This window comes from Suncus etruscus, chromosome 15 (assembly GCF_024139225.1).
Source record: "Suncus etruscus isolate mSunEtr1 chromosome 15, mSunEtr1.pri.cur, whole genome shotgun sequence".
NCBI lineage: Eukaryota > Metazoa > Chordata > Mammalia > Eulipotyphla > Soricidae > Suncus > Suncus etruscus.
Window position 1 is genome coordinate 29,225,753 of NC_064862.1, and position 21,239 is coordinate 29,246,991.

The window sequence follows — 21,239 nt, forward strand, 5'->3', positions numbered from 1 at the left end:
ATGCTCAGGGGTTACTCCTGACTAAGCGCTCAGAAATTGCCCCTGGCTTGGGGGGACCATATGGGACGCTGGGGGATCGAACCATGGTCCTTCCTGGGCTAATGCTTGCAAGGCAGGCACCTTACCTCTAGCGCCACCTCGCCGTCCCCATAAAGCCTGTTTTTACATCAAAAACAGAAAAAGAAAAAGGAAAATTAGTGAAAATTGTTACATCTTACAATGGAGTCGTTAATTAAGTTATTGTCTGAAGGATTACTAAACTGTTTGCTATGAGTTAAGCATCCTGTGCTGTTGTTTAGTTTATTGAGCTTAGTGTCTATGCTGCTTTCCCATCTAATTTTTTATGTTCCTACTAGACTGTGAGTACCGAGAAATCTGGAAGTATCACATAGACACATATGCTGCCACATGATCCAGGAACTCTAGAATCTGTAGAATTGGGCCAATGATGGCAGCTGTGGGATATGGTTATGACTGCCAGGGTTTCCAGAAGTAGGTGGGGGTGGAGAAAAAAACTGCCCACTCCCACTCTGAGAAGACCCCCTAATTTTCATGCCAAAACCTGTGTACTTACAATTTTTATCAGTTTGGTGTCTCTACAGAGATTAGTGGTGAGCAGTGAAGTTGGGTCATTGGCATAGCAGTGGCTGTGGGGGTGTGGATAAGCTGCTCGGTTTTCTTACATGATCTCTGAAATAGCCCTCAGTGAATCCCTTTTGATATTCCTCAAGAACTTTCTTTGCATGTCGGGGGGTGTCATGGTGAGGGGGAGGTTACATACCAAGTGGTATGTAACCATACCAAAACTTACTCATGATCGCACTCAAGGATCACTCCTGGCAAACTCAGAAGACCAAATGTGGCATTGAGGACCAAACCCAAGCAGGCCACATTAGAGCAAGTGCCCTAACCACTATGCTATCTGTCTAGCCCCTTTTATGGATTTTTATAGAAGCAGAATTCTTGAAATAGTAGATGGGCATTTTATCTACTCTCCATGGGGAGGGTAATGTGGTGACTGGAAGGATCAGCCTAAAGATGAGAAGCAGACAGTGATGCAGGAAAGGCATCTGTGGCTGCTGACAGCCAGCAACTGCTAATTCCATCACCAAACTGATACCAGCTCCTCTGCGCCTGGGCCATAAGCCAAGAATCAGCTTGTGAGCACCATGGAGACTTGCCAGGCACAAATATTGGGCATCAGGCTTTTTTTTTTATTGTTGTAATGGGGTAGCATTGATGGGCGGGGTAATCAGTAGGATCCTTGGAACATGCAATATCAAGAATTGAACTCTGGTAGGGGAGGGTGGGCAAAGCGATAGCACAGTAGCAGGGCATTTGCCTTGCCTGGGGACAACCTGTGAGGACCAGGTTCGATTCCTGGTATCCCATGTGGTTCCCTGAGCCTGCCAGGAGCAATTTCTGAGCACAGAGCCAGGAGTAACCTCCGAGTACCCCTGGGTATGGCCCATAAAACAAACAAAACAAGTAATTGAATTATGTGCTTTGCACATGCAACTCATAGGAAGGGAACCCCATTCCCTATCCCCAGGCATTTGCCTAGTTCCATTGTTCATGACTCTGAAACTTGAAGTGGGGGGGGGCATAGTTCATACCAGACCTAGGACCATGGACAAAGGATGGAGCAAGTCCACTGAGCATCATCCAGACATTCAGTTTTTTTCCCTCCAGGTTCCACATCAGCCAATGGCTGGCTCTTGCCATAACCAATTTCGCAAAAACTCTTTGCAGTAATCAAATCTCAATATCTCTGACTTTGTCTATCTTGCCCTTTGCCCCAGTGAAATTCCCCGGCCTTTTCTTTCTGATTGATTCTGTGCAGCTTTATTGAACAATCAATACTTGAGACATTTAATATGTAACTCTGGGACTTATTTTGCTTTTGGGAAATAACCCCAAAGAGGAACCCCCCTCAGGTTCCTCTCTGACTGCATAGAAAACATTGTGTTTCAGCCCTTTTGTGTTCAGATGGTTTGAAGACTCTGCATTTAGGGATACTCTGAAGGGGGCTCCATCCTTTATCACTGTATCTCCCCCTTTATCACTGTGTCAGACCCATAGTTCACAGCATACTAGTAAGCATTTACCTCAAATCTCCCCCTTTGTTCCCCAAGGTGGCTGAGTTCTAAGGCATTCCATTCAGTGATCTCTGAGTTACTTTTTCCTTTATTCTGGGGGAGTCACACCCAGCACCACTCAGGGTTTCCTACTGGCTCAGAAATCATTCCTGGCAGGCTCAGGGAACCATATGGGATGCTGGGAATCGAACCACTGTCATTCCTGGATTGGCTCTTGTAAGACAAACACCCTACCACTGTACTATCTCTCCAGCCCCTTACCTTTTCATTTATTGCTAGAGGATCAAGCTCAAACCTATTAGGAGAAAGAGAACAGGGTTACACTTGCCTTGATGTGGCTGAATCCAGTTGAATTCCTCACACCATCTCTGTTCCCCTGAGCACCACCAGGGGTCACTTCTGACCCTGGAGCTAGGAATGCAGCATATGACGCCCACGCTCTAAACAACCAGTCTACTGGATCTTACCCATTTGTTCTCTCCTGCTCTAAGCCCAAATCTTATGCCAACAGGTCCATGTGACCAGTCAGACCTCCTGTTTTCTCCTCCTTCTCCTCCTCTGATGCTCCTGGTCCTCTACTAGTGTGGTCTCTGAAAGCTCTTCTGCCGTCATACTGTTTGCATTCATACCCTAACCTAGAGAGACTAAGGATGCCTGAGGAGAGCCTGGAAATGAAGTCACTCAGGCTCCTCATTCCATCCAGTCTGGCCGCCGCTGTTACCTGGAGTGAACCTTTGTCCTAGTGGTAACTCGGTGCTTCCCTCTGCCCCACCACACCAGCCCACTCTGCTGCCTCTACTAGCCTGGAATGACCTGGAGTTCTATCTACATCTACACAGTCAAAGAGTGCTTTTCCTCCAATTCCTGAACACCCCAGAAGAGGTAGGTTCCTAAGCCAGTCATTATTGCAGACCTTGAACTAGCATCTATAGGGCCACACTGAACCCTAACCCTGCACTCACAAAAACTCCTGCTTCCCCTTGTCGGCTGAAAACTCATTAGAACTTCCAGAGGCACCAGCTCTGTTTTCCTGGCTTTTGATGGACTTAATGCTAATACAACGAAGAGGCGCTGCTAATAAGCGGGGAGCTGCAGAACTGATTTATGGCTCTGTCACTTCCACAAACACACTGTCTGATAAAGACGAAGTTATTATCGTAAACTTGTCTTTCGCTTTATTCCTGTGCACACTGAGTCCCCTAATTAGAGACATCAGGAGATAGCACTTCATTTCCTCGAAGCCCTAATCAAAGTCCTCACACTCTCAGGCAGGATAGAGGAACTTCCCACCTCCGGGGCTGGCCGCAAATGGCCCTGCCTTCCTTCCCTCCCTCCTCTATGCCTGCTTGTCTGCTGCAGCTGAACCATACTACTCACTCCAGTCTCACGGGACTCAGTCATAGCAGATATTCCCTTCCGACTAAACCTGGAAGCTGGACTGGCACATCCTGTCCACAAAAGGATCTGGCTATGGCGTAGTCTTGCGCTGGCAGCAGAAGCTAGTGACGGCATTTGAAGACTCAGATTGATGGGGGAAACACTGCCCATTGCATATAAATTATCACCAGAAAGTTGGAGACTTGTAGAGATGGAATGCAAAGACTGCATGATCCACACCGCTGGTTTTCTTTTCCTTAGCTATGCACTGCGAGCCATCTGGTTTTCATTGTGGACTGATTTCGTCAGGTTGTTTTGGGTGCCACTTCCCCGCAGAGGATTTAGGGAACCTCCCTGGGGTTGTTTCCGAAAGAGTGGTTTTTGTCGAGCTGGGTGGTTTTTCTGTTGTGGGTGTCTACTGGTTTTTATCTTCCTGATCCCTTTTGTGTGTTTCCTTCAATGCTATCCCTTACCATAGTATCATGAGCGTGTCTGTCTCTTGTGCCAGACTGATGCCCCACTGAGCGTGGAGAGTGCCAGGGTAATGTACCATCAGTAGAAGCCACAGAATTGGGTGGTGGCTCACAGAGGATGGGTCATAGTATGATAAAATGAAGCCAATCTACATAAAGCCATATTTCCATAATGGTATCATTTCTGAAGCTAATAAAGTTTCCAAGAAATGCTAGAGTTGGTCTGGCTATGCACAAGGAAAAATCATTTCCCAGGAAAAACACAGAAAGTACAAATTGGCCTCACACCAGCATGAAATCACCGTACACACACCCAGCAAGTGCGTGTGCAAATTTTCTTTCAGTCAAGTATTAACTTTCCAAAAGTCTCTTTCTTCTTCCTTCTTCCTCCTACTTCGATTCCATGTTGAGGTTTGAGCACTAGAGCAAAAAGCTCAACATAGTTTATAGTGAGTAAGAACTTGGGATTGTGGTATTTTTGACTATTTAAAGTGGGTAAGTATTTAAAAAAAAATAGACAGAGAATTATAGGGGGAAGAAAGTTACAAGATGGAAAAAAGCTGTCTGTCTAAGGTCTTTGAAATGAGTTATGCAGGACACAGAATCCTGGTCCTGCAGAACACACATCATTTCACTTCCCAATGGCAGATAAGATTTCTCAGTAGACAACTTGCCTTGCATCTCATTCCACTCAGCAATACAATAAACCAAGACTCGGAAGCCGCCTCATGCATGGTGGGCCTCGTGGGTTACCTGTATTCTAGCACTGATTCCCTAGTGAGAGAGCCTCTGAGCTAGCTTTTTTTTTTGGATAAAGAAGAGAGATATGGCCTCTGTTGGCATTTTCCCTGTGCCAAAGGTTTCCGCACTCAGTAGCTGTCAGCAGCACCCAGGAAAGGAGGGGTGAGGTCTTTGTGGAAGCAGAAAATTCACCTTTAGTGAGTTCTCAGGGGCTCAGAGCTGGTTAATTGGCAAGACAGGCATTGATTATGGCTTTAGAAAGGGGTTCTCTCGAAAACAGAGTGATGCCTCCCAGGACCTTATTTTTGATTGTTTTGTTTGAGGATGAGAAACAGACTGGCGTCAATGCACCCATTCACTGTTTTTGCAGATTAAAGTTGGCTTTTTGTCGGGTTTTGTTTTTTGCTTTCCCTTTGGAGATTTAGGCTGACCTTTTCCCCTCCCCATTCTGGAGACTTCCATTGGGTCTCTAAGCATTGGCTATTATTTAGTCTTACTGACCTCAACAACAGCAACAAAAGCAAAACACAGAAAAATATACAAGATGAAAAAGGAGAGAAAAATGTTGTCACTGTTCAATACCATACCTTATTTCAACAGTCTTACTGGGTGAGGAAAACTGAGAGCAATGTGAATGATTTCTCATGGCTCAAAGAATACTTAAAAAATATATGAATCCTTCATTGCCCTAGATATTTCTTGAAATGAAAATAGTCCATATCAAGCTGTATGATAAAAGAAGTAATTCAGCAGTGCTTGAGAATTTACCTACTTTCTAGTCAAACATTAAAGGGATCTTTTAATCTGACATACAATTCCCTGAACTATCTCTAAATAATTGCTCTGGTGGTTTTAGCTTAACCTTGAAACAGACTTGGATTTCTTGTATACTTGATTTCATTTGAAGGAGAGAAACAGTTTTTAAGTACCAGTGACTTCCAAGGTTTAAACCCTTTGCCCAGGGGGCTTTGAGTGCTGGAATGACAGGGGGAGAGGGGAAAACCTAAAAGAGAAAAAAAAAAAAAAAAAGAAATCCCTCTATAGAGCCTAGAAGCAGTTTTCCCTCTCACACCACCTGTTATCCCATTTCTCTAGCAGACATCCATCGTCCCAGGCCCTTGTAAGCCTCTCCTTTGAGACCATACACTTTGACCACTAGGCTTCTCACTTTGAAACCAGGAAAGAGCCTTAAAGAGAGACTTATCTAAGGTCTCCCAGCTGAATAATAGAGTCAGCCAAAGAACCCCAAGCCTCCAGACTCCCAATTCCTGCATCTCCTCCCAAGCCATTTGTCTCTCTTAAAAGAATATTTCTTGCGGATAAGCTCTTATTAGAAAAATTTGCCAAGGTGCAGGCCAAATCTTTGATAGTAATGGAGTTTGCCCTAAGTTTGAGATATGGGCATTCTCTGGGCTTTGTCACAGTATTTATAGAAATAAAATGTGAGTGATACTAATAAAGTTCTGAATTATCTTCTACCTAACACTAAGCTTTCAGCAGAATGACTTTAAGTCAATAGGAAATGGGGGTGGTGGAGGGAACTGTCTTCTTTCTTCTTTTTTTATTGAAAGAAAAAACTTGGCCAGTGGGTTAAAGGATAAATCTGAAGCAGCTTAAAACAAAGTGGGGCCCGAGCCGGGGAGCCAAGCAGAAATAAATAAGATGTCACTTGGTATGCTGAGACTCTGGCTGAACATGAGCTGTGAAGTGTATTGGAATGAATACAGTGCAGACCATTGCAAAGGCGTTTTCCAAGTAAGATAGCCTGGTATCCAAATCGAGTTTGAAGCCTTTTATCCATTCATCCTTATATCCATTATTCATTCAGCTTCTATTTGCACAGTGCCCTCCCCCCTTCATGTTACTCACTGTGCGAGGCCCTGAGGTTCAGAGAAGAGAAGCAGTGCTTCCCTTTGAGAAACTCTCACTCTGTGGATGATTTGGATAGACACATGCATGCCTGCCTAGTGATGCTCAGGAGTTTACTCCTGGCTCTGTGCTCAGGGATCACTCCTGGCAGTGTTTGGGGAACCATTCATGGTATGGGGGCCCAACCCAAATAGACCACATGCAAGACAAGTGCCCTACCTGCTTGCTGTACTACTGTTCAAGTCCACTTCCCCTTTTTTCCCCACCTTGGTCCCAAATGGCGGTCAGGAGACCGTGGGAACTCACTTCTGATTCTCAGCCAACCTGGCTGGCAGTTACATGCCAGAGCCAAGGGATGCAATGATGTTCAAACCCTGCAGTGCCAGGAATGATCTGGGTTGCCTTGTCAGTTCAGAGAGACTTTGGATAACCTGGGTGCTCAGGCAGGCTGGTAAGGTCTGAGTTGGGCCTGGCTCAGAACCCCTACTTGTCTATGAGACCCCTTGCCATGACCAGGTTCTGACGTTGCAGAGTCTGCCCTCTAGAATGGTAGCAAATTCTCGATACCCCGTCTTCTTTCAAAAATGGTCTCCTATTCTTTTGTTCTGGTGTCAGCAAACAGAAGGAGTGAAAGATGTGAAGGGAACAGGCCGGTTTGGGGAAGGGCGGCTTCGCCTCTGACACTCTGACTATCTCTGGGTGCTGTCCAAGGGACCCAGGCCTCCATCTAACCCCAGAAAACAGATTTCCTAAGATTATTTTGGCTCTGTGGGGTGTTTTCTTAAGTAAAAAATGATCGCAGTTCGCATGCCTGACCCCTGTTGCCCCGATCATTTCATCAGGAATAATAATGTTATTATGGCCGAGCAGGCCGGAGAAAATGTCAGCTCGCTCAGGTTCAAGATTCTCAGTGACCTCACAGTAAACACTGAATCAGTGGAGAAAGAAGGAGAAAGAAAAGCTTGGGGTGCAGCTGGGATGCTCCCCACACTTTCCTGAGCCCCTTGATAGGGTCATCTTGGAGAACCATCTCCCAGTGTTAGCTGGTGTGTGTTGGAGAAAATGTGGCTTCCCTCCTCCCCAAAATGAATTACTTGTCTGAGATATTAGTCCACATCAGCTGCCTGCCAGGAGTATCACTGGGATCTGTGTGGGGAGAGAGACACACATCCCTTCGTAGAATGACCCAAGGGGACAGGACCTCTTTCTCATGTCTTCTTTCTCTCACTTACTACCACTGTCTTTTATTTTAGCTTTATCAGCAAGGGATTCTCTCACTGGGCACAAAACTCAAAGGTTTGGGGCTAGAGCAATGATAGTACAGTGAGTAGGGTGTTTGCCTTGAATGCAATTGATATCTGATACCCTGTACGGTTTCTTGAGAACAGAGAAGGAATGATTTCTGAGTGTCTGGGAGTCACCCAGACACTCCCCATACATATATGAAGAAGAAGGAGGAGGAAGAGGAGGAAAGGGGGGAAGAAAGAAAGAGAGAGAGAGAGAAAGAGAAAGAAAGACAGTTCTAGGGCTTAGAAGAGTCCAAGTAGAATGGTCCAACTCCTATCTCTTTATCACTACCTGATTCTTCACCCTGAGTTGCCAGCACTACATATTCTCAGACACTTTTCCAACAATAACCTCATTCATTTACCTCTGAGACCTGGGCTGGGCCCTGGTGCCATGTAGTGTTGGGCAGTAGGTTGACAGAGTTGTGTGCTCATGGCTTGAACTGAGAGCTCATATGCAAGGTCTGATGTTATTGTGGGGAAAAGGAGCCTTTTGACAAGAAGAATAAACATTACATTTTATAATTGTGAAATGCTTTTATTTCAGGTCACATTTTACTCCTATTCCAGTCTTTTGTTTTGACTTTTTTTTTGGGGGGGGCACATCCAGCTGTGCTCAGGGCTTCCTCCTGACTTTGCACACAGGAATTACTCTTATCCCACTTCCTATCATCCAAGTTCCATTATTCTAGTCTTAAAATCAAGTTGAGGACCAAGGAGATGGTACAATGACTGGAAAATGTGCTTCACCTGTGTGTTAACTTTGCTTAGTTCCCAACCACCCACCCAAACAATGCCAGGAGGACCCCCTGAGCACCACACTGGAAATAATCCCAGAATATCACCAGGTGTGCTCCCTCAAAAAAAAAAAAAAAAAAAAAAAAAAAAAAAAAAAAAACAGAGAATAGATTAGAGCAAGTATTATTGTCCCCATTTTATAGATCATAAATATGAGGCAAGGAAGAAGGGAAGAAGTTAGTGCCTGATTCTAAATTCTGTCCTGATACTGTCAGTAAAATAGTAGAAGAAATAATCACATGAAGAGTCATTACAGGCCTATGTTGAGAAAAAATCTTGAACCTCACAGGACTCAGCCCTGTTCTAGGCCAGGACTTGGTGTGACTCAGGACTTGGTGTAACTCATGGAGAGAAGAGAAAAGCAAAGCATGGAGGGAAGATGTAAATTGATAATTCTATACAGGGGGAAAGGGGGAGACTTGGATCCCTTTCCCCCTCCTCATCTCTGCTCTGCCAGTCTCCTGCTCCAGGCTGGGTGCTCAGACCACAAATAAATATCTTTATGGGACCAGAAAAATAGCACAGTGGGTAGGGCATTTGCCTTGCACACATCTTATATGGTCCCTTGAGCCCAAGCCTACCAGGAGTGATTCCTGAGCGCAGCCAGGTGTGGCCCAAAAGCCAAACAAACAAACAAATAAATATCTCCATGATACAGCCCAATATCTAAAGACTGGAAAAGAATCTTGATTTTTTAGCAGGTATGAAAATATAGTAAGAAAAAAAATTCAGGGACAGGAACGATAGAACAGGTAGGGCATTTGCCTTTCACAGGCTGGCCCAGGATGGACCGGGGTTTGATCTCTAGCATCCTATATGGTCCCCTGTGCCTGCCAGGAGCGATTTCTGAGTGCATAGCCAGGCGTAACCCCTAAGTGTCACTGGGTGTGGCCCAAAAATAAAAATAAAAATTTTAGGAGTTGAAAGTTGAGGATGATGCCCCTGTGGAAGCCCCTGCTTTCAGGTGGAAGACCCTGGGCTTAACCCCCAACAGCACCAACCAAAAAAACACCCGCCAGACATTGTTAGAGGCCTAGAGTCATTGAAGATAGAATGTCACGGGCCGGAGAGATAGCATGGAGGTAAGGCTTTTTTGCCTTGCATCCAGAAGGTCTGTGGTTTGAATATCTCCATGAGGCCAGAAAAATAGCACAGTGGGTAGGGCATTTGCCTTGCACACATCCCATATGGTCCCCCGAGCCTGCCAGGAACGATTTCTGAGCATAAAGCCAAAAGTAACCCCTGAGCACTGCTGGTTGTGACCAAAAACTAAAAACAAAGAAAAAGATAGAATGTCACATAAGTGTAAGCTTACTTCAGGCTTTTAGGATGTCCATCAGCTTTAAGGCATGGGTGTATAACACAGTCATCATGGAACAGCAACCACAGGGGCAGGCAGGAAGCCACACTCAGAGACAGAAGAGAAGCAGGGAGGTTTGAAGGACAATGGACTAGGAGGGTCTTTGGAGATACCTGAGGTCATCATTTTCCTTTGTGGGGAGATGAGAGAGAGAGAGAGACAGAGAGAGCCCTAGCCTAAGAAATATTCCATAAAAAGAAAGTTCTATTATATCCTTGCATTCCTGGTCCCCATAGGAGCCAGCTTGCAAGCTGCATTGGCAGTGGCCTCCATGCTACTATGCTTTCTACACAGCCATTGCTACTGTCATGTCTTTTACCCTATCCCCAGCACTCCCTGCTGCCCCTGTTTCTCCCCTAGTCAGTTTGGGGAACCTTCACCCCAGGAAACTCAAATCCAATTCCTGACCCCAGGCTCTATGTGGGCAGGACAGCACTCCTTGTGGGCACAGACCCTTCTGTACCCCAGCCTGGCTGCTCCTCTCAGATCAGGTTTAGCTGCCCTATTTGAAGCAGGTCTATCTCTGAGACATATTCAGGTACCCTACCTACTACTAGGTGGTTTGTTGGGTGGCATATCCACCCAGAGGCTTTCCCATGACAGGGCCACCTGGCAGGAAAGGAATGGCCAGGCATTGACATCCACCGAGTCTCTGTCAGTAACTACTGAATGGACAGTGAAGATGTGGGCATAAGCAATGGCAGCAGACCCATGTCCATAGGAAGGAAGCAAGTGCCTTCCAGGACTCTCTCCCACAAATACCTAAATCTCTGGAGCCTAGGCAGGATTCACCGCCTGAGAATACAAGAGTAGACAGAATCAGTTCCATAGTGATGTCTGGACACACATCAAAGGAATGGCTCAGAGGACGGTTCCTGTGCTCAAGGTCTTAGCCACATTTGGCCTTTAACATAGTTAAAAAGAAACCAAAAACCAGAGTGATAATATAGTAGTAGAGGTGTCCCTTGCATGCAGCCAACCCAGCTTCATTCTCTGGCAACACATAAGATCCCCAAGCCCCATCAGGAGTGACCCCTGAGCACAAAGCCAGGAGTAAACCCTGAACACTGCCTGGTATAGACCAAAGGACCACTCCCCAAAAATACTAGTAAAGGGAACTGAAGAGGGGAGGGTACAGCAGGCAAAACAATTGCTTTGCATACAGCCTATCCTATTTGATCCCTAGAACTACATAGGAACCCCCCAAGCACCCCCAGGCACCATTAGGAATAAGCCTTGAGCACCACTGAGTGTAGCCTAAAAAAATAAAAAAATAATTAAAATACTAGTAGAAGGCAGAGAGGTATAATGGAGAGTTAAGGTACTTGTCTTGCCTTCAGTGACCCAGATTGGAAACTCCCGTACCACTTATACCCATGAGCAATTCTATGGATCAGGGATCACTCCTGAGCACAGAGCCAGGAAGAGCCTCAGAACTGCTGGGTGTAGCTCCCAAGCCCATATAGAAAGAAAGAAATGACAAAACATCAGTAGAAAGCTAAATTCACCTCTAAATCAAAGAACCAGATGACAGTGCTCAGGGCTACCTCTACTTGGATATGGGAATTGGAGGCCACCTTATAAGTAGGTGAAAGTTTCCAGAAAGAAGGCCTACCTCGTGTGTAGAATCTGTCCTGAGTCCTGAAGCACAAAGGCATGAGGCAGCCGTGTAAAAGAGAAGAAATGAACCATGATCAGAAAGCCAGAGACAGGCAATTTTCTGCTAGAAAACCAAGCAGACTAATCGCCCACTTTAAAAAAAAAAAAACACAGCCCCAAATCAATAGCCTTGAGAAGGGATGTCACAGAATTCCCATCATCACCCTCACAATGGCCTGGACACATGGAGAAAGGACTGGACTCACAAAGCAAAGAAACATGCAGCAGGAAGGGTGTGTGTGTCTTATTGGCATGGCAGAGCTGACCCCCAGTTGGCTCTGTAGCACTGGGAGCATGCAGGAAAATGCAGAATAAAGAGTTTATTTTTAGTGTATTTCAGATAGGTAAAAATGCAACTCCAGGGCCAGAAAGGTGGCTCAAGAGGCTGAGTACATTCTGGGTTCCATCCCCAGAATTCCATGGTCCCTGAAGCATGCTGGGAGAAGCCTCTGAATACCAAAGATACTCATAAAAAATAACTCGAAATATATATCAATTATTTGATTTTGTTTGATTATATATATATCATTATATACATCAGTTATATACATCGGGGGCCATACATGGCAGTGCTCAGGGATTACACCTGGCTCTGTGCTCTGAAATTATGCCTGGACGGCTCAGAGGGACATTATGGGATGCTGAAGATCAAACCCAGATCTTCCATGTGCAAGACAAATGCCTACCCGCTTTGCTTTTACTTCGACCCCCCCACAGTTTTTTTAAAATAATATAACAGATGATCTAGATGTGAGAAGCACAATATTTAAAATGTAAGTCACCTAAAAAGGAAACAAGCCAGAATGGAATTGACAAAAGGAGGGCATTAACTTCAAGATAGATCAATAGAGTATCTAATGTTAAGTCCAGAGAAAGATTTCTGAGAAATAGAAATTATCCTTAAGCTGCCTCTCCCTCCCCATCACCCAAAAATTGAGGGTCTATGGGATAAGGTGACTATGATGCAGCCTGGATGTACTTGATGCCAAGGGTGAAAAGGCACAGAGGACCAAGGAAGATGCCAAGCTCTGCCCAGGATAGCCCTGGTGGCCCCCAGCACCATTGGGCTGGAAGATTGGAGGGAGGACATAGAGTAAAATAGTGAGTTAAAGTGGAAATTTAATGCTCCAAAATCTAGCTGAATTTGATGAAAGACAATACATTGAAAATTCTGGAATTACCGTATCCCCAAGCACAGTGAGACAGAAAACTGTGGTGGCAGAGAAGAGCCAGCCTTTGTGAACAGGACGAGAAGAACCCAGTGGAAGAGGAGCTTCACCCATGGTGGCCAGGACAGCGATCATGCCAGCCACACGGATGCTGGTGGGCCAGATGAGGGCAGAAGGCAGTGTTGCCGTGTCTTTCAAATGTTGAAAGAAGAAACTGCCAGTCTGGAAAAACAAGGGGGGGGGGGGAATCTTTCAGAAGTGAGGGTATGATGCAGATGTTTTCAGGTTACTAGAAAAGCTGGAGGCACAGAACTTCTGTAGGCTGTGGACAGCTGTAACATGGAAAAGGATACAGAACCCTTGGACTGGAACCAGAGCAGGCGGCAGCAAAAACAGAAGCCTGGATTGCCCTTTCCTTCACTTTACTTAGGGATGGGAATCACATAGGCAGGACACAGGAACCCTGGGGGGGAGGAGATGAGGGCCACTGTAGGGACATTTGGCTTGACCCTGTGGCCCTGCAGGTTCTGTGTTGGACTCAGGGATGTGGGTCACCAGGGCCCCTCTTGCTGTGCTAAAGTAGGTTAGGGCTGGACTCCAGAGGAGCTGGATGTGAGCCTAGGGACCAGGGCTAAGAAGCATGAGAGCGCCGGGTTCAATCCCCGGCACCACTGGGTCCCCTGAGCATCGCCTGAGACAACCCCTGAGCACATGAGTTAGGAGAAGCCTGTGGGCATTTCCCAGTGTGGCGAGAGACAGACAGACAGAAAGACAGACAGACAGACAGACAGACAGACAGACAGAGACAGAGACAGAGGCAGGGAGGGAGAGAGTGCAAAAGTACATAAAAATTTTGGGAAAAAATGAGACTTCAAGGTATTTCTGATTAATGTAGCATAACATGTCCCTTACTACAGCTCTGCAATGACCGTTGTCAACAGGCATAAATGGAGTCATTGGTGTAAGATCTTCATGCTGTTCTTTGAGAAGTTGAGGATGTGTGTATATTAGAATTGGCTTCCCTCATCCTTACTGCATTGTGGGCAAATTATTGGGCATCTTTAGATTCACTTGTCAAATCTTTAAATCAGCCCATTGTGCTCTGGAAACTTCCTCTCTCAGCCTTTCACCTGAACTGGGCATTCAGCAAAGGGCTGTTCCCCCTACTCACCTCTGTCCTCTCTGCCCTTCAAGGGACTCTCTCTAACCCCCAACCCCAAGCCACTTCTGCCTGTCTCTCAGAGACCAGACACCTGGCTGCTCCCACCAGGCTCCTGTCTAGCTCACAGGCTGCTGCTCTGCCCCTAGTTCTCTTCTCTTTCCTAAAAACACCATTGACCCCTTGGTCACCTCTCATCATCTTCTTGTGTATGCTTGTGTGACTATCCCTTGAGCACAAGGGCCAAGAGACCTTCCTAGTGCCTCATTTGTTTCCGCTGGGAAGGGTTCAGCCGATCAAGTTGATGAATGAATGAAAGAAGAGACATTACCTGATTCCATTGTTCTTTCCGCTCAGTAATGTCTACAATATGCATGGATCATCACTGCTCTGACCTTCTGCCAAGACCTGCTGGATTTGTCCAAACAAACAGATGCCCTGGAATTAGCTCAGTCTAGCTCTGCTCCAGCAGCACTCAAAGATAAGGGGTCCTGTCTTTACTCCAGGTGTTCTTTCAGCTTATCTGTTTAACTTTGGATAACATTTGAGAATGGAGGATCTTGAGCTATAGTAGAACAGGAAGAGCACTTGTCTTGCACTCAGAGGACCTGGGTTCAATCTCCAGCATCCCACATGGTCCCCAAGCCCCACTAGGCGTGATCCTTCAGCTCAGAGCCAGGAGTAAAACTCTAAGCACTACTGGTTGTGCCCTCCCCCAAACAAACAAACAAACAAACAAAAAAACACATTAGATTATTGGGAGTGATTTCAGATCTTAGGCAATGAAACCCTAAAATATAGGTAACCAGATCTGGATGTCTGAGACCATTTGGGATTAATCACAAAGGGTACCCCACAAAGGAAGAAATCCTAAGAAAAATGGGTCAGAGTGGAGAGATATGAGCTTCTAGGAAGGGGATATTTCCTAGGAGTGGAATGACACAAGCCGGTGGCAGATATGTGCTAGAGGGGAACCCATACACGGGGCGCTGGCTGCACATAGAGGTTATCACGTGACATGGGGAGCAAGATGGCAAGTGGAAAAGCTTGAAGCCATCGCCTGGCTCTCTCTCTCTACCCTACTCACTCCTTTGAAACAGCCTTATCTCATCTTTCCTTTGGTCTTGACCTTTTCTTTCCTTTATTTGGGCCAAGGACAGACTCCAACCCTGATTGAAAAAAAAAAAGAAAGAAAGAAATCCAAATGACATGTTTGGAGCCCTGTAATTCAGCCCAGAAATATTGGTTTTGGTTTGTGATTGGCACTGAGACAGCCAGCTGAGATAACTCCAGCCCCAGGGAAACCTTTGGCATCTGCTCAGCCTGTATGTCCAGATCTTCACATCAGCCCAAGCTACTCATTAGCTGACCTTGTTTCAGCAAACAGTCAGCTGTGCGGGGGCAAGAGGGGGGCCACCCTGGGGCCCCGGTGCTTTCCGCTACTCTAGCTCATCCTCCCCCTCTCCCGCCTTTATCAGATCTCAGGATTCTAGAAGATAGCTGAGGATATGAGGCACCTTATTTTCTCTTTCCCAAAAGGGCGCACCCAGCAAAATCCCCTTTGGGTTTCCAAAGCATGTCTTCAGCTATCAAGAATTAGAATATATTTAAATTTATATAAGAAAAATTGTTGGAGACTGGAGAGATAGTATTGCAGCTAGGGAATTTGCCTTGCACATGGCCAGCCTATCCCCTGAGTCCCCACCAAGAGTAATCTCTGAGCACAGAGCCAGTGGTGAGCCCTGAACTGCTGGGTCAGGCCCCCAAACAAAAAAATTAATTAATTAATTAATTAATATTATTTAATATATTCTAAAAACCTTAAAAGTATCGGGACAGAGAGATAATACAGGGGGGAAGGTACCTATCTTGCCTGCATTTGACCCTGATTTCATTCCTAACTCCACATATGGTTCTCCAGCCCCACTGAGAGATCACCACTCAGAACCAGTTGTGGCCCCACGACCAACAACAACTACAAGGAAATACATCTGGGGCCAGAGTGATAGCAAAGTGAATAGGATATTTACCTGGCAAGCAGTTGACTTGGGTTCAATCCCCAGCTCCCATATGGTCCCCTGAACCCACCAGGTGTAATTCTGTGAGTGCAGAGCCAGGAGTAACCCCTGAGCATTACTGAGTCTGGCCCAAAACAAAACAAAATAAGAAAAGAAAAGAAAAAACACCTATCAAGTGCTTTTTTTTTTTTTTTTTTTTTTTTACTCCAAAGGATACCAATGTGTATCTTGGGGTAAAATTTGTCCAGCAGAGATTGTTCTTTCTAGGGAATTCCTTTCCCTAATCATTGACAAGGGAGGAGGGGGAAAAAGACAATGTGGCTGCCCCTTTCCTGAGCTCCCACATTCTGGCATCTAAAGCCAGGTGACCTGTGAAACCGTCCCAAGCTCAGCGACAGAGTCCACCCTCGGGCTGCACACAGAGTCCCTTCCAGCCCCTTCCAGCGGGCAGCTGCCCTCTTCAGCCTGACACTGCTCCACAATTTCCGCCATAAAAAAATATCCCTCTAAAGAAATGGAAGCTGTTATTACCCTTGCTCTTTGAATTTGGATTTTGCAATATTCCATCCCGAGTCTTAATGATGCAGATTATTGCAATTTGTCACTTCTCATGAGCCACCCAGTAAATCCTGGCCTCAGAGGTAACAATTTTCCTTCCCTGTCCAATCTTGAATGGAAACCATTTTCCTTATTTGGTTTCTCTGCTGCCACTACTGACTTCTAATTCTTCAAGATTAAAACACACACATACCCTGCCACCTTCACACACACACACACACACACACACACACACACACACACACACACACACACACACACACACACACACACACACCCTGTCACCTCTACCATATTTAATCCACAAAGATTCAGTGCAGATGTCCTGGGACCCTCCATCCAGAAGGATCAGAGTGAGGGAAGATGCCCTGGGGTCCCCTCAATGCCTAGACCTGTGGACAGTCTCCGGCCCACTCCGATCAGTTTGCTTCCTGCTCCTCCCCTGCTGTAAACCTTGAAACAAATATTTAACCCACTGGGAGCCCCAACCACATGTGTGCTCTCCCTCTGGGGATCGGTCGCGCCTTCCCGCACACGACTGGTCCTTTCACGGCACACACAGCAGCTCATCTATTTACGTCGCACGTAACCATAGAAACCTGTTGTGTCGCTGAAGACTTTATGAGTCTGCTGCTCTCCAGAAAGGGCTGAATAAAACCATGAACAACCTGCCACCTCCGTGACTTTGTGATCATTTAGCAATTAAGATGGCTGAGAATATTTGCTATAATTTTCCCATCTGTGGGCATTTTCCAGAGAGCGTAGGGTACACAGAAGAAGATAAAGATAAAATAAAACACTTTTGGGGCTGGAGTGAGCACTTGTCTTGCACGTGGCTAATGCAGGCCGGCAGCCCATATGGTCTCCAAAGTACCACCTGAAGTGATTGATTTCTGAGTGCAAAGTTAGGAGTAACCCCTGAACATCACCAAGGATGGCCCAAAAAGCAAAATTAAAAAACAAATAACAAAAAAACACCTGAGATACTACTGGAGAAGCTACATGGCCTGCTCAAAAACATTCTGGAGGTATGACACAATTTGTACTTTCTTGTTACTACTTGATTTGGGGTAGGGAGGGAAAACACAGCCTGTGGTGCTCAGGGCTTATTTCTGACCCTGCACTCAGGGGTCACTGGTGGTGCTTGGAGAAACTTTATGTGGTGCTGAGAATCAAACCCAGGTCAGCCACATACAAGGCAAGTGTCTTAACTGCTGCACTCTTCACTCACCTCCATTAATTATTCTTAAACACACACACACACACAGAAAAATTCCCTTGGAGGAATCCTTGGCATAATGAATTCCTGCATTTAGCACACTGACTCTAAAGAGCCCAAGAAAGGGTGCCATTTTGAGAGTCAAGAATGGACTAGCCAACCCCTTAGCTTCTGGGCTTGAGCTGACATCTAGGCGTGCCCCACACTGATTAGACTGCTAGGCCGAGTGTTGAGTGAGCGAGAGCTTTGGAGGACTCTTAGCCAGCTACTATGAGAGAGGACAAATAATAACTACGCTGTGTTACTGCAGAAGTGGACTTATTCTTGGGGTTGGAGCCACAGTGCAGTGGGTAAGGCATTTGCCTTGCAGGTAGTCAAGACAACCTGGGTTTGATCCCAGACATCCCATATGGTTCCAACATTCCTAAGTGCAGAGCCAGGAGTAAGCCAGGTGTAGGAAACACACACACACACACACACACACACACACACACACACACACACATTGGGTGTTTAGTATTTTGAAAGACACTAATGAAGGTGCTTAAGAAGTTGAGGTTTATGGGGCCGGGAAGGTGGCGCTAGCCAAGGAACGGACCTCGTTTCGATCCCCCGGCGTCCCATATGGTCCCCCCAAGCCAGGGGCGATTTCTGAGCACATAGCCAGGAGTAACCCCTGAGCGTCAAACGGGTGTGGCCCAAAAACCAAAAAAAAAAAAAAGAAGTTGAGGTTTAGGGGCCAGAGCAATAACACAATGGTAGGACATTTGCCTTGCATGCGGCTGAGCCTGCCAGGAGAGATTTTTGAGCACAGAACCAGGAGTAACCCCTGAGCATGGCCGGGTACCCCCCCCCAGAAAAAAAAAAACAGGAAAAAAATTGAGGTTCATTAGACAGTTTAAGTAGAGAGATCCAGGTCTTTCACTCATCCTGTCCCTCACTGAAGGTCCAGATAACAATGTCCTGATCCACCTTGTCAGTATACAATGATGGGCCTTGTCCCTGTCCTATGTGCTCAGTAATTCTCCTCTGAAACCTGCAGCTGGAGCCCTTGTCATTATATCCTCTTGCTGGGGCTTTCCTCTGTGTGTGTCTCCTGCCTCTCTAGGCTGTGCCCAGTTGTCTCTGTCCTCTGGGCTCTTCTTGGTCTTGGGGCCCAGCCACATGCATGGCGGGGGGTCCTCTTACCCCCTCTGTTCTTCCACTCCTGCCTTCCCATTATCTGTCTTGACTGGGACACCTTGATAGTAGTCTATCTGGTGTCTCTTTCTCCTGCTCCCCTAATACCTGTCTTGCTGAAGCGATTAGGTGAAGAAACTGATGGAGAAACACTTGCACTATTGCCAGGGCACTGTGAGCCTTTCTTTTTCTTACTCCTCACACACCTCATCTTTCGATTTAGTGTGGAATGAACCACCGGCCCACACTACTGCTTGCAGACGCTGGTTTTGCTCAGTCATTTTGCACCTACATGGCCCTTCATACTTATCAAAGAGTTTCCCAATATTGATCGTGAACTCCATCCTTCTCCTTAGCCCCCCACCCTCGGGAGCTGAGGAATACAAATTCCATCTCGTTTCCAATTAATTCCGCACCTTTCCATTTGGCAAATACATGTGTTTCAGGGCTTTTAATCGAGCAAGGAGCCCCCTTTGGCTCTTTTGTCTATTCCTGGGATCATTTAAAGGAATTAGGCAGGCTATCCTGAATGCCTTTTGCTGCTGGATGACTCGGGCGCCCCCTGCTGTTGGGCGATGGAATCTGCCGAACCCTTGCCCTAGCCAGCGGGGGAGCTGGAGCCTGATGGAAATTGGCCTTGGGCTGGAGGCTGTGGGTGGTAGGCTATAATCAGGCCTGCTCCGTGCTGGAGTTTACGCTTATTGTTATTATTTTCTTTATTATTGTTATTTAAATGGAGGAATTAGAATGCAGAGGAGGTTTCCCACTAGCTAATAGCCATTTAAGTTGCATTGGGGGCCTTTCAGGACTTGACACAGCTTTTCAAAATCTTGAGCCCCGGGAAACCCCCTACCAGGTTAATGTGGCAGAAAAAGACAAGAACTGCACCAGCCAGCAGCTTTCTGTGCAAGATCTCTGGAGCATCTGGAGAGAGGGGAGAGAGACAGAGACACACAGAGAGAGACACAGAGAGGAGAGAGAGAGAGAGAGAGAGAGAGAGAGAGAGAGAGAGAGAGAGAGAGAGAGAGAGAGAGAGAGAGAGAGAGGAAGAGAAGAGAGAGAGAGGAAGAGAAGAGAGAGAGAGGAAGAGAAGAGAAGAGAAGAGAGAGAGAGAGAAAGAAAGAGAAAATAAACAGGTTCTAAAAGACTTTACTGTTAACAACAGGAACCCCCCTTTTCATTCGACTTGTTTCAGAAAACTATGATCTCAGGAAACAAGCCCTGAAAGCGAGCAGGAAACTGTTTCCACCCAAAGTTCAAGTAAAACAATAACAACTCTGACTGTGACCCCAAACTCGCAAGGAGTTGCATTTCCCTGTGCCCACAGTCCCCCACATGGGCAGGGAGGGAGTATCTGGGGGACTGTGGGTTCTAGAAGTGCCAGATTTGGAAGGGACCTACTTTTCCCCAACCACAGTGTCTTCCCAATGTTCCCTAAAGTTGCCCCACCTCACCCCATTCCAAACCCTGCTTGTTGAATAACTCAAATAACCATCCTACTTCTCCAGCACTGGGAGGAAAGGGGTGGGAGAGGGCGGTTCAGGGTTCTAGGAAGGAAGACTTTTTGTAGATTCCTAGATTGCACATTGCCTTCAAGGTGCGGGTCTGGTTTGCCAAGTGACATGTTCGGTTTTCTTGGGAAGAGTGTACTGACCTGGGTGGGGCTGACTTGCAGAGAAACATTCTGTGGCTTAATGAGGAATGAGAGTGCAAAACTATGTATGGAAAGGAGAGAGTTGTAGACCCATGCCCTGGCTGTCTCTCAGGCAATGTCACAGGCCCTTGAGGCCTCCAAGGTTCCAACAATGATCCAGACTGTGCCCAGTCTCTGTGTTACATACCTTGAGAACCCCCATGACTGGGAGGAAGGTCCCCAGCCTACCCCCCCCCCTCATTCAGGTAACAGGTGAGAATTGTGAGCCTCCCTGTATCTGAACTCTGGCTTCACCTAGAGCAGGGGTCTCAAACTCAATTTACCTGGGGGCCGCAGGAGGCAAAGTCAGGGTGATCCTTGAGTGCAAAGTCAGTAGTAAGCCTTGAACATTGGGGGGTGTGACCCAAACAACTAAAACAAAACAAAACAAAAAGAGATTCCTCTAGGGCAGGGCCACAAAATGTTGTACGGAGGGCCACAAACGGCCTCGAGTTTGAGACCCCTGACCTAGAGGGAAGCTCAGGGGAAGCTTCTAGAAGAGAAAGCATCATTCATGTTTGGAGGCCTTGTCCTGTCTGTGGGAGGCTGAGTCAGGGAGCACTGCAGGAAGCACTGTGGAAG

The 21,239-nt window shown here is 46.4% G+C and overlaps 1 protein-coding gene across 1 annotated transcript in view; it reads left to right on the plus strand.

The window, feature by feature from the left end:
* TTC28 (tetratricopeptide repeat domain 28) overlaps nt 1-21,239 on the plus strand; it is a 385,385-nt gene that overhangs the window by 315,753 nt on the left and 48,393 nt on the right. The window lies entirely within an intron of this gene.